Source organism: Ischnura elegans, chromosome 5, assembly GCF_921293095.1.
Source record: "Ischnura elegans chromosome 5, ioIscEleg1.1, whole genome shotgun sequence".
Taxonomy (NCBI): Eukaryota; Metazoa; Arthropoda; class Insecta; order Odonata; family Coenagrionidae; genus Ischnura; species Ischnura elegans.
In genome coordinates, this window is record NC_060250.1 from 28122846 (window position 1) to 28136306 (window position 13461).

General features: G+C 38.4%; 1 protein-coding gene across 1 annotated transcript in view; it reads left to right on the plus strand.

Moving 5' to 3' along the window:
• LOC124158639 (carboxypeptidase M-like) overlaps nucleotides 1-13461 on the plus strand; it is a 123964-nt gene continuing 110503 nt past the window's right edge. The window contains exon 1 of the mRNA XM_046533835.1: nucleotides 1-141. The gene's annotated coding sequence lies outside the window, so the exon portion shown is untranslated. The remainder of the gene's footprint in view (nucleotides 142-13461) is intronic.

A 13461-nucleotide genomic window follows, 5' to 3' on the forward strand; every position in this document is an offset into this window, starting at 1 on the left:
AGATTTTTTTTGTTTGAGTGCATGGAAATACACATTTATCAGAGCATTAGCTAAGCACGGTGGAGTAGGAGGGGATACTGCCACTTTATTGATTTTTCACCAAATCAACTACCTTCGCTCAGATGGTGGCGTAACGAGAAGGTGTGTCTAAAGCTATTACTTTAATATAACACTTCATCGCCTACGTAATATCGAAGTGGCATTTAATGATGTGATTCAATATTACGTCGAGCAAAGTAATAATCACACGTTTACCTAGAAAAGGAATAAAATGCCGATGCGAATGCGAATAATTTTTATTCATCGTGGTATTATTATTTTTTATTTTTGCTCAATCGAGAACAAGCCAACAATGTAAATGCCATTAAATCGAACGCCTGTATTTTATTTTTTCATTTTTATCATTTCGATAGTATATTTTGTTTTGTATTTCTCGTCTTTGATTTATTCAATTTCCATTATCCTCGTTTTTTTCTCATCATTACGGAAGGATGTGGTTAGTTTTTAATGTGTTTTATGCGATTTTTGTCTCATTCTACGACGCGATAGTCGCTGTAATGTATCCCACGCTTGAAGAGTTTGACTTAAGGTGTTTTAATTCTTTTTATTCACAATACTTTACCTCTTTTTACTGTGTCAGTGCTTCCACTCGGGGGTTGATTTGAATATACGAGGGAGGAGCTCATTCTGAGCATTTACCAAAACCTTATGAATTATACTAATACTGGATTGTAACTAATACCTTTACTGTGCAACCTCGCACCGTTAGAACATTTTTAGGTGGTGACCAACAGCTTCACCGTAATATGAAACAAGGACACTTTGATCAGTAGCCTTAATATCGCACCAATTAGCTGCTCCGTCCTTTTCTCGCGTTGCGGCATCAATATAATTTTTTATCCTCAATCTTTATGCCTATAGTTGCGGGTAGAGCTCGCCCGACCTTAACCATAGGTATACATTCGCACATTCAGGGTAGGGGGGAAGTTCCGAAGCCAACTTGTACTTCGAGGGTTTATGCCGGGGGTGTTTGAGGGCTTCACTCGGAATATGAACCTAGGACCATCAAATCCGGAGCTAAGCGCTACCCAAAATTCTACCATTATCTTCTCGGTTCATGACGCCATGCATTCGGGCATAAAACCAACGATCCTTTTTCTCGTCTCACCCATACAGTAGCTACTTTCTCTGGACCAAAATGCGATCGCGTTGTTACTTGGAGACGTTATTTTTCTATTCATACAACGCTTGAACTTCATTCGTCATTATAAACTTACAATTTCTCTCTGAGAGTCAATCCATGAGTTGGTTTTGGTGGTATGATAGTATTGTTTACCTAGGGCTAAACAAGAGGCGTGTGACATTCACAGATTCAGGTTAACCCATCATAACCCAATGTTGCTTCTAAGCAACATCAAAAATGTACATATTATATGCTCTGTTTAGGAAATATGAATACTACGCATCATTTTGTGCTGTTAATTGTAATGACGAAATATTCAGCTGCCACGATAATTATGATTGATTGTAAAATTTTCAAGTTTTCATGACGAAAAATCTTGAAATTTGAATTCTCCCAAAAGTTGCCCAGGGTCAGAAAGGGTTATAGGCCTATACTTTTCCCTTGGCCATCTCGCTTTTTCAATATTTTTTGCGGTGCGTCAATAGATTTCACTCGGAATTCGAACCTGAATTTGAAATTATTCTTCCTACTTCTCTACCGCACTCCCCATACGTGTAAGGTTGGACATGGACACAAAGTTGTACTGCAACTGATGGAGGGACTTTTTGATGCTGAGCGGACATTGTGCATTGATAATTTTTAGACAAGTATGGGCCTAGCTGAAGACCTTTTGGGTAGGGAGACCTATGTTTGTGGCACAATGCGGGCGAATCGGAAAGGTAATCCACCAGAGTTGAAAAGGGGGGAAATTATTGCAAGGCAAAATGGAAAAGGTGTTAGAATGATGAAATGGCAGGACAAAATACCACTTATGATGATATCCCCTAATCCCGACCTTGGTGAGATTTTGCAACCAACCACGTCGAAATCTAAGCGAGGGGAAATAATGAAACCAAAAGCCATCATAGTCTACAATAGCGCGAAAAAGGGGGTAGACATTTCCGACCAAATGTCTGGATATTATAGTTGCATCAGACGATCTCTCAAGTGGTATAAGAAACTGGCATTAGATCTGCTTCTTGGGACATGGATGGTGAATTCATAGGTTTTATATAATGATTATGGCCAAAATAAAAAAATGGAAATGCTGAATTTTCGAGAGAAAGTTATTGATGGATTATTGAAAGAAGATGTCGTCTTTAGCGATGTGGCTGGGGGAGGTGTTCCAGCTTCGAAGAAGTGGAAGTCCTTGCACAACCTAAGTAAATATGAAGGTACTGCGAGGATAGGTAGGAAGAGATGCCTCAATTGGTACGAGAGAATACGTAAAGAAAAGGGAACGAAAGAGGCAAGCAAGAGGGCAAAAAAAGTGAACACATTTTGTGAGGAATGTGATGGACACCCTACAATGTGCTTGGATTGTTTCAACAAAATTCACCATTGACATTGTCAAAGAAAATAAGTGAATATATTGAAAATAATGTTAATAAGTGATTATAAAATAGTTTGAAATTATATTTTAGATTCGGCAAGTTTTCGCTGTGCTCATTTGTATTCCCCATTTAGAAAATTGTTTCCATTGACCCAATTAGGATATCCAAACTGAAAATGACATTTATTATAGTTTTGAAATATTTTCTCCATTTTTGTTTTCGATCTAAATAATTATTCCGGTGTGTGCTACCCTCTAAATATCTACGGAAGTGGAACATCTTGGATACGTGAAAGCCATGTAATTGAAACGGTGAGTGTAGTAGTATTTCAACGTGTAATCAAGGAAGGTAATCGTCCTTCTTGTAGGGCCATCTTACAGTCTTATGGAAAACGAAAAAAGCATTTCTAGCGATGCATAATGCCACGTAAATAGTAGGAATATTTTAGTTAACCTATCTTCGTCGTAAAATGTGAATAAAGCCAAACCAACTTGATTTATATTTCGATATACTTTTGATAGACGATGCAAAACATAAAATTTACGTCTAGAGATTGCCGTGTCATAGAAAATAATGGCTCAATAACGAATCAACTATATGTAGCTCTCGTCTACCTTCAATATGACAGCAATATTTTTTATTTTCTTTTATTATTGAATAATCTTCATAATACTGCCTGTGGAATTGATATGAATGAGAACTTCGTACGTAACACAGCTAGAATTTTTTAAAACTCCTATAATCGACGGATAGGCAACCCGCAATGCAAGAATTACGTATTTCATAAAATTATGGAAGTTGATTACCGATGATCGAGTTCATTTGAATATCTTTCCGATTAGTTAAACTAAAATTGAAAATATTTCACGCACAAATGCAAATACAACATCAAATACTGAATCTTTACATCATTGCCCGTCATTTTACTTGCTACCTTTCTCTAGGCAAAAAGTTCGGTTTGGCATCAGTAAAAAGTTTACTAAAAACACCTTCATGGGCGATGAAGAACGTAATAAGTCCGTCCTCATGGGCGTACGTGGCCAGAAGCTCCTTTAATTCGCATGGGAAACGTGACCACCGGTGGGTCATGCCGCCCATAGAGCTTAGAAACGCATGACCCACCGGTGGGTCATGCCGCCCACGGGGATAGACCAGCCATGACCCACCGGTGGGTCATGCCGCCCTGAACGTGTTAACTCTTAACCACCTAGCATATATTTTTGCCACGCAACCAACTGGGTCTATCAGACCTCATAGTAAAAATAATTCAATTTTATAAAATGTGCGCAAAAAAGTTTGGTTATTAAATACTTCTCGATTTAGGAGCATATTAAACTATGCATTAAAGTAAAGTAACATGAAAATGGACTCCTTTTTTTGTTCAATCTCTGATAAGTGTTAGTGACTCTTATTTTAAGCTTGCATACGCACATATTTGAATATTGACATCCAAAAAAATTATAATGTAGTATAGAAATTTCGTTTTAACTTTTTTGAAAATTTCAATGAACAATGAATATAGAAAAAAATTTAAATTTAATGCAAAATAAAAAAATCAAATAATTGTAATTTCTCAACTTCGAGTTTTCACGAGAGCGAAAATACAGCTTGTTTGAGCATTCGAGGGAAATTGGTCCTTTGAATTCGAAACACATGTATTATATTTTGAGGCTCTTACTATATTTGCAAATCGAACAATTTTTGGCAAACCGCCAACTTTTCCTTTGCATTATTGACGCTTGGACCTGCTGATAGAGTGGTCGTGTCTCTATGGAGGATGCGTAGTATACCGATACGTTTATCACGTTGCAATTTCACATTGCTTTCACGGCGTTCCATGTGCTATCTCGTCAACTTTTCAGCCCTGTTTCTTCAAATACGTGAACCATTTAAAAAATGTGGTCTCCTATATTATTTTGCAGAGTTATTAATCGCGAATACTGTGACACAGATGACCAACGAAAGCGAATCTTATCCAATTGAATGAAACAACTCTTCCTCCTCGGTCTTCATCGAATGCGAGATAAAGGTTATTTCTATCTTCTGATGAAAACTCTTGATCTTGTTTTAAAGTTAAGGAAACAATATTATGGGATGATGAATTCTGTTTATTGCTCACCCCAGTTCTCTCTTTGCAATCAGAATCGGCCGCACAACTCTCCTCCAAAACATGATCTAGCCCAATATCAGACTCCATATTTCTAAATTCGTTGTTCGGTGGGTTTTTGTGTCTGGCAGATTGAGCACCAACCAAATCGCGATAGAATATTCATTCACAACAATTTTCCACAAAAAAATGAAAAATAAAGAATTTAAGAAAAATCACGTAACCACCTAGCATAGACCTTTATGACCCGAGGTAGTAGTTTTTTACTAACCCGTGACATACACGCGCACGTCTAACCCCGGCGAGTGGTTGCACGACACTGAGGGGTGAGAGGAAAAGGTAGTACAGGCACGAACAAGTCAATACAAAACCGAGACGCCGAAATATTTACGGTATTTTAATCGTTGAAGTCTGTGAGAACCATGCTAGGCGGTTAAGGTTGAAGTATAATGCCTGTAAAAATTCTGTCGATACTTATAGAAAATTCTTAATGTAATATTTGGCTTCAAGCCGCAGTTATGTATTGTAAACCGACCCGTTTTCAACGAAGATGTGCCGTCATTAGGGTTGAAAGTTCGCTCTAATAGTCGGGTAAGCATAAATATAATATTCTAATTATAATAATTAAATACTTCTAATTTACATTTTCCCAATCACTTAAGCAAATTGTTAGGGAGATGATGGCACATTTGGATCGAAGTCGGTATGTCATAGACTTCCGCTAAGTTAAGCCTGATGTAATAACGTACGTTTCAGTGTATATTTCTGTATCCATTATTCAAATCCCAGAGAGTTCATGATCTTCCCCATAGGTTTTCTATATGGCGCAGCTTGTTCCTCAAAATGACGTTGTTTATAATTTTCCTTTTACCTTTCCGTGTGCTCGGAGCGATGTTCTGTTGCTCCAATTCAGACTGCCGCCAAGGCATTCCATCCAATCGAAAGGGAAATGGCATACGCGCCACCGCGCCACCATCTGAGCTGGAGACCGCCGCTAGTTCATCTGCACACCGCACAGCGGCGCTGCGTCGCAGATTTCCACGCACTGCCGTCGATCGCCTACTCTCCTCCAAGGCTATGGTGGTGGGAGGGGTTGATTGAATGTTATCTTGAATATTATGTGCGAACAGTGGCGTAGACAGGGGTAGGTTAGGGGGGTCCAGACCTCTTCCCCTCCCGAAACAGAAAAAAACAATTTATTTTCTTCATAAAAGAAAACAAAATAAAGAATAAAGAATAAAGAAATATTTATTGTTCTTGGACCTTTATGGTCCACTAAGAACATACAAGGGCTTACATTCATATTAGAGCTCAGTGCACCGAAGAATAAGATACATGCAAAAAAATAGAAAATAGATTGTAACAGAATATAGTGGCATATTGGTACAATTGCATTTTTTCTTGTAATAGCATTTTAGTGAACATTGGATTTTTAAAAGACATCAGTGATTTTGCGGTTTTGATTGGTTCAGGAATACCATTCCATAGCCTTGACCCAACAACTGAAAATGAATTATCAAATGCAGTGGTTCGATGTTGAGGAACAATTAAAAAATCAGCTGATAATCTAGTTACAACATTGCGATATTTCTCTTTACTCTGAAAAAATTGCATAATGTATTCTGGCTGTTTGCAATTAAAAAGTTTGTATAAAAAAGAGGCAAGCATGTATTGCCTCCTTGTTTTTGCTTTAAGCCATTCTAATTTAGAGAAATAAGGGGATATATGTTCATCTTTTTTAAGATCATAAATGAACCTAACACACATATTTAATTGCCGTTGAATCAGGGTGTTAATCTTTTCGGTTAGGTCATTATATACAAGGCAGCAGTAATCAATATGGGGGAATATTAACGAGGATACAAGTTGCTTGCGTGTATGGGAGGGCATAAGGTTTTTATGAATTTTTAGCTGAAACAAGATCATGTTGATCTTATTGCTGATGGCTTTAACATGGTTTTGCCAAGACAAATTAGACATCAATAAGACTCCAAGATTTTTAACGGAGTTTGCATATGATATTTCGGCATCACCAACAAAAATCTTGGGCAGAACATCAAAGTCGACATGTTTGAGTAGTTTTGAGGTACCAAATAACATATATTGAGGTACCAAAATATTGAAAAATCATGACTTCACAAAAGATTTCTTTGACAATTGAAGATTTTTTCGATTATGATGAGTGATGAAATTAGTTTAAAACCATTTTAGTTTAAAATTAGTAGCCTGTTTTGAAAAAATTTCCCTCCCGAACGAAATTCCTGGTTACCTCATTGTGTGCGAAGGATAGTGGATGAATGGTAGAGAGTAACCATGCGTTGGAATTAGCTTGTCTCAAGAAACCAGAAAGATACCGTAGTGACAGCGTGAGGGGATTCATCACTCCCTCTCTACCGGTCGTATTTAGTTTATTTTATGATGGTGATGTTTATTTAAAAATTTATGCATTATTTTCAGGGTAGGTACATAGAGTAGTCCGTATCATGTCCTAAATACTAAAATGGAAGGAAGGACTTCCCATTCCTAATTTCGATAGTATTAATGAAGACATGATTATTTGTTTTATGCAATAAACATTTCAATATATACATAAAATATCGTAGTGGTTTCATTAAATCATTAAAGTTTAATATTTGGTGGAACAGCTTCTTTTAATATTCACTGACTGTGCCATTATATACAATTTTGAGTGCCAATGATGATATAAAATAATATAAATGAAGTAGTTATATTACAGTCTATCTTTCTCTAAATGTTTCAACCAAAAGGCTTATTTTATTTTAACAGTAGGATATACCTTGTGCGTAATCATTAGTGTGAAGTTATTGGTAATGGGGTATTTAGGAGTCCTTTTTTATGGCAGACTGTAGATTCAAACGAAGCTGTCAATGCCAGATTATTACACCAATAAAATTTAAAAATTATTAGATTACGTAAAAGTAGTTTTAATACATAACGCATTTTTAAAAGAATGGAGAGTGAGCTTCCCTCTATTTGGGACGTTGAGTAATAGTTTAAATTAGGTAATTTCTAATGATCAAATTTCTAATGCTTGCTATTATTCCGTAATTAAATGGCGCTCCTGTATACTCGGCCTGTGTTGGTTGTGACATACGTATGACGTTGGTTGTGACATACGTGACATCGTACGACTGTATACAACTGTATCTATCGGTTCTAACGATTTGATCGTTGGATTATTCTTCCTCATAGGATAATCCTCCAAAGTTGTTGGAACAGCAATGGCTGATGCCTGGTTTCGCTGATGGTAGGATCCGCCCACCTTTGTGACGGTGCGGGATTCCTCGTCCCTTCCTTCCCTATCCCGTCCCAGGAGGCGTCGCGTCGTTGGGCTCCTATCGCGGCGGCGCCTCCTTCCTTTCTCTTTCCTGTCCTCCCCCTTCTGGGTGCAGAGGTAAAAAGCTCGCGCTTTCAGACAATTGCTCCCGGGAGTGTATCCTCGCGAGCCCGCCCTAGGAGTCTCGTTCCAGTTGTATCTATCGGTAAAGTTTTCGGTATTAAGTTTCTTGAAATCCTTAAAGCTGATGCAAATGAGCGCATTAATGGTAATCCCATTCTGTGAAAAATATTTCAACACAATGTTATAAATATCTACCTCGGAGGCAACGTCCGTTTTCCTATTTTTCAGGAGAAAGGTTTAAAGTTTTTTTTTTAATTTAACCGGTTATTACTAGAAGGTTAGATTACTGTAATATTATGATATAAATATGTTGTAAACTTGTTCACATATCTTATAACTGGTTCAATATTTTAAAAATCTTAACGGGCGTTGTGTCCTTTACCTCCGAGTTACAGAAATAATGATTTTATCGTTAACCAAAAAGTTTTACTAAATTACGAGTTGTCATGAAACGTTTTACGGAAAGTTTTGCTGGGCGGTAGGCAAGATTGTTTCATCCATCCCTATTCGACCTTAAAGTAGCTATTTTCGGTCACTGATTGTTCGGAAAGAAAATGAATTTTGTTGAAACCCCAGTTTGGAATCCATTTACCCTGAGCATCAGAAAAAAATCTGTGGGCAAGGGCAACGGAAACTTCCAAAAAAAAGCATTATGGGCGAAAGTGCAAAAAAGTGTTTGACGACCCTACGGGTTTTGGTGCGGAAGGTGAGTGCAGGAGTGCGATGGTCGGGCGGCGCCATTCTGGGACGCGGTGGGTACTACTTCACGTCGGTCTATCCCTTTTGGGTGCGTCCTTATCATTTGCACCCTTGTCCTTCTGAAACGCTCTAGTCTTGTGTATGTGACTTTTCACTTCTTGCAATGTTCTAAGGCGAGATGACGGCAGCAGATTGGGTGCTAATGCCCTCGCAGTGTGTGTGGCGCATTCGGAAGTGGCCCTGGTATATGATAGGGGTGTTTCGTTAAGGCGCCAGGTTGTGAGGCCTGGCGCCACCACAGGCGGATCATCCCGACGTTTCTTTTGGGAGGGAATGGAGTCTTAAGGTTGTAGCGATTGACTGTTGATGGCTAGACAAGGGTGTAGTGCCGATGAGGTGCAGCGGAGCGCCCACAGGGGTACGTATGGCATGGCGTGTGTACCAGAGAGGGCCAGTGGACCAGCTCTGCGTGCAGTACCAACGCTCATGTGCGGAGCGCAAGGTAGCGTCCCAAGCGTTTCGGAGACGGCTTTGTCAGGCAGGAGACAGCGGAACAGCTGTAATCCAGCTGTATCAGTCTGTAATTTGAAGTGGCAATAAATGCTCCACTGCAGAAACCACACTAGTGTGTTATTCAGCGTAGTAATCGTTACAAAAGTGTTATTTAGGGTAGCAATCGCTGCAAGGTCATTTCATAAAAAAATAGAAATTAATACTAATTAAGATCAGCGAAAAAATTAGCTGCTCAGCTTCGTAGCGTGGTCCACAAAGCGTGCACCTATCGCCAGCTATCATTTCTCTTCAGAATTATGACAGCAAACTGCCGCCAATACGATGTTGGAATTGAGTTGAACTGTTTCTTATCCAACTCGATTTCTTTTCTGGAGTTTCTCTCTCAATTCCTTATTCCTTGAACGTTCTTTTCATTCCGAGTTATCTTCTTCCACAATTCGCGGCACGAATATTACAAAAAGGATCCCCAAGACCAATGTAGTAGCCAGGAATTTTGTTCGAGTGGGGTCCAAAACCAGGAGAGAAATGGTTTGAAAAACAGGGTTCTAATTAGAGGGTTTTCAACTTATTTTAAAACTTTACATAATCGAAAAAAAAACTACATTTTTCAAAATATTTAGTAAATTCATGATTTTTCAATGTTTGATTTTCTTTTGTGATTCAAAGTAAGGGTGCTTTTATATTTCGAGGGGGGGGGGGGGGCGGACCGCTCCCCTAGCTACATCACTGCTCAAGACGCCTTATCTCACGCGAAGTCCTCTGAACGAATTATTTATTGCTATTTTTTCCTGTTAACCGGCCACCGGCAAAACTTACTTTCTTTCATTGTTTAATCCGTGTATTAGTTTGAAGCTGTTTTCCAAAATTTAATCGCTGTTGTGCCTTCCGTTTCAGCTCTGCATAGGGTTTACATCGGGCTTCATTCACTATCTGATTTGTTTCATGCTATGAATTTAAATCTTGGTGTTTCTATGAATTTTCTCGTTCAATACCTTCAATTTTCCGAAAAAGTAGCTTTATTTTGGCAAAGGAGTTGAATTTTACAAATCGACGTTTCTTTTTAAAAAATATACTCTATAAGTATCTTCATTTCTTAAAAAAATCCATATTGAAAATCATATTTGGCATACCCGTAGTCATAGGTTCTGATGATTCCTTTGGATCAATTTTTTTCTATTATGACTAGAAACATATATTAAAATAGTTTGGAATAAAGTATTCATGTCGACGAAAGCCTCTAATGCGAAGCAACATGATGTCTTATCCTAAGACGCTTTCGTTGAATTTCAGTTTTACAACATTGCAATATCTTGTCAACCTTGGCATGTTTTACAAAAAACTTTATGGAATTTGTTTTCCGAGAAAATTAGGACGGTATGCCGAATTTGGTTGAAATGGGTGACCCACGAGGCATTCACCTGGTCGAATTTGGGTGGAATGACCCATGTGTAAATGCTGTATTTATTTTACGAATTGACTACCTCGGCCGTAAATTATTGGAAGCCCATAGCAAATACGAAATAGACGTCATTTCCTCAATGATTTTATTACCCAACCGGTTTCAGCACTCATATGCCATTTTCAAAGACCTCCAATTGAGTTATGAATTCACTGTGTAAAAGGAGTGTCTATTATTCCGTTTTGACTACAAATGCAGTGATAGTCGTTCATGTAGTATAGATAGACACAGTAGAGTACCCGGGATTCTAAAATGGGGGAGGTTACCGGAGATTTCGGGGTCCTTCCGGGTTTTATGGAAAATGCCCCAGGGCATAGGGGGTTACAGGGATTTTTGTTGATGAAAACGTGATTTTTTTTGGACAGAAAAGCAGTAATTTAGAACAAGTATTTATTAAAATAAAGAATTTTTTATTCGTTGAGGCCATCTTACTTGTTTTTGACGCCTCATTTAAAGATTCAAAGGGTTGTAACCCGGAAAAAAGCCCTCTCACCGTGGCTAGGCACACTCAAATTATCAAAAGACTTTTTAAAATGGTTTTCTGTAACATTATTGTTAACCGTTTTACAATTCTACGATTGATGGTGGTTATTTTAGACGAGGTGACCGGCGGCGTGGATTGCGCCTTGAGGTAAGAGTAAGGATGGAAGAGTGAAGAGAAACCCTGCGACGGCATTAGCGGAAGGCGCCAGGTGGACCGCGACTTTACGTGCCATCAGGCGGACGGAATTTTGTTCTTGAAATGTCCTCCAAATGTCATGATTGAATGGTCCCGCAATCCCGCGGCTTAAGCCTTTGAATACCCCCACATACTCTGAAAAATGTCCGTCATCGCTGGGATTTTATCCCGGCCTCACGAAGTGGGATAAACGAATGGTATTTTTTCATAACTAACAAGGGTCAATAAAAGTGTCAAATTTGAGAGTAGTCGGGAAGGGCCGGGTTGAGTGATGCGTTGAAATAATATGGAATGCCCCGTTATGTATTATTTTATATGACCTCTTTAAGTTTTTTAATCACTGGCAGCAACAATACATACTGCAGTGAACTGATTTGCGGGGATTTTGGCGTACGTATTCACTGGTGAAAAGCGACACGATTATGAATAATGTAAAAATCAAGAGTGATTCCTTTAATTGCTTCTGTCTGAAAACGTTAATGTGAGTGTGCAATGTTTGAGCTGCCATAACATTTAGCCGAGAACTTTCACATGAAAAGAGATTGATTGAATTAAATTTTGCGGCAAGGTCGAGCCCTGTCCCACTTGTGAGGTCTCCATGATTTCCTGCTTAGACTTCTTCTCTTCGCTTTTCCCGCCACTCACAGGGAGAAGAAGGCACAGCCGCTTAGTTCTCGGAATGTCCACCCTTTGATCAGAGCCGCGACTTCCGATCGCTTCGCTTTCTTGCGCCGACCACTAAAACGCTTCGGGAACGTCGATTAAAATCATCGGTTGAGTACATAGCTTCCAAACAACCGTAAACTAACTTAATGCATCATTTGGTGTCGTCCAATCGGTGAAAATGCGTCCACATTTTTCTCACCCGACTAGGAACAAATGTTCTTAACCACAACATAGCAATCACAAGTTTATCCAATACTTAGGCATACTCCTTCATCATTAAAGCAAATCTGCGGGTTCGGCCCACTTATCGTGACGTATTGTGAAAGCATTTGAACAACTCCAAGGTGTTTAGTATCTTTAAGTTTCAACGTCTTTTTGTTTTTTCCTCCTCAATATATATTTATTTCCTTTGGGAAAAGAATTTTTCTTCCTCAGACGGGTGTTGCTGCTTGTAAGAATTGTAAGAATTTCGGCGTAGTTACTCCTGTTTGAAAATATCTGTTCCTCAGATGTGTGGCAATAATTTCTCATACCTATCACGTGAGCATTGAAATCTCCAGCCTGTATAATATTTTCGAGGTTCCTGGATATGGCCATCTTTAATTACCTTACGAGGCCTAGTTTGACCTAGTACTTTATATTTAGTATGTGAATGTAGCTTATGTTCCATATTTAGAAATATTTAAGCAATCGAAAAATTTCCTAATGGAATATTGCTGAAGGAGATATCAGGTAGTTTCAAAATAGTCTTGCTGGTCTCAAAATGTAAATGTGTCCCTCATTTGTATGTTCTTCTGTTTCTGACAATGACAATACGGAGTGACCGAATTGCTTATAATTACTACTTTTATCATATTAAAATGTACCTCATACTTTGCGTAAGAATGTATGTTGTGTACCGTTAGTTGTACATGTACAGGTGTAGTTCATAACATCTTGCAAAATATGCTGCATTCAAGGCTATATAAACTGGAAAGACGTCTCCTGGTCTAAAAAAATGACTTAGAAATAAAATGTTTTCACTAATGTGCTCCATGACTATTCTATTATTAACAATAAAAATTATCGTTTTTTCCATTGAAAGTGAAAAAGGAAATAATTTTTGGACACCTATTTTCGATTTCAGCCCACTTTGAATTGTTCACGTTAGCTGCTCTCCGGCCGAAAGGGCACTTTAAATAAAAGACGGAACGAAAAACCTACTCAATTGATAGCATTGGTTACAAGCGTCCCGGATACCATTTAAATTCATACATTCCATAACATTTTTTCCAATTACTATTTGGACGGGATTAGCAGGCAGGAGACCTGAAGATTTTTCTCCTTGGTTTATCAGTAGATCATTTCAATTTATAGGATAA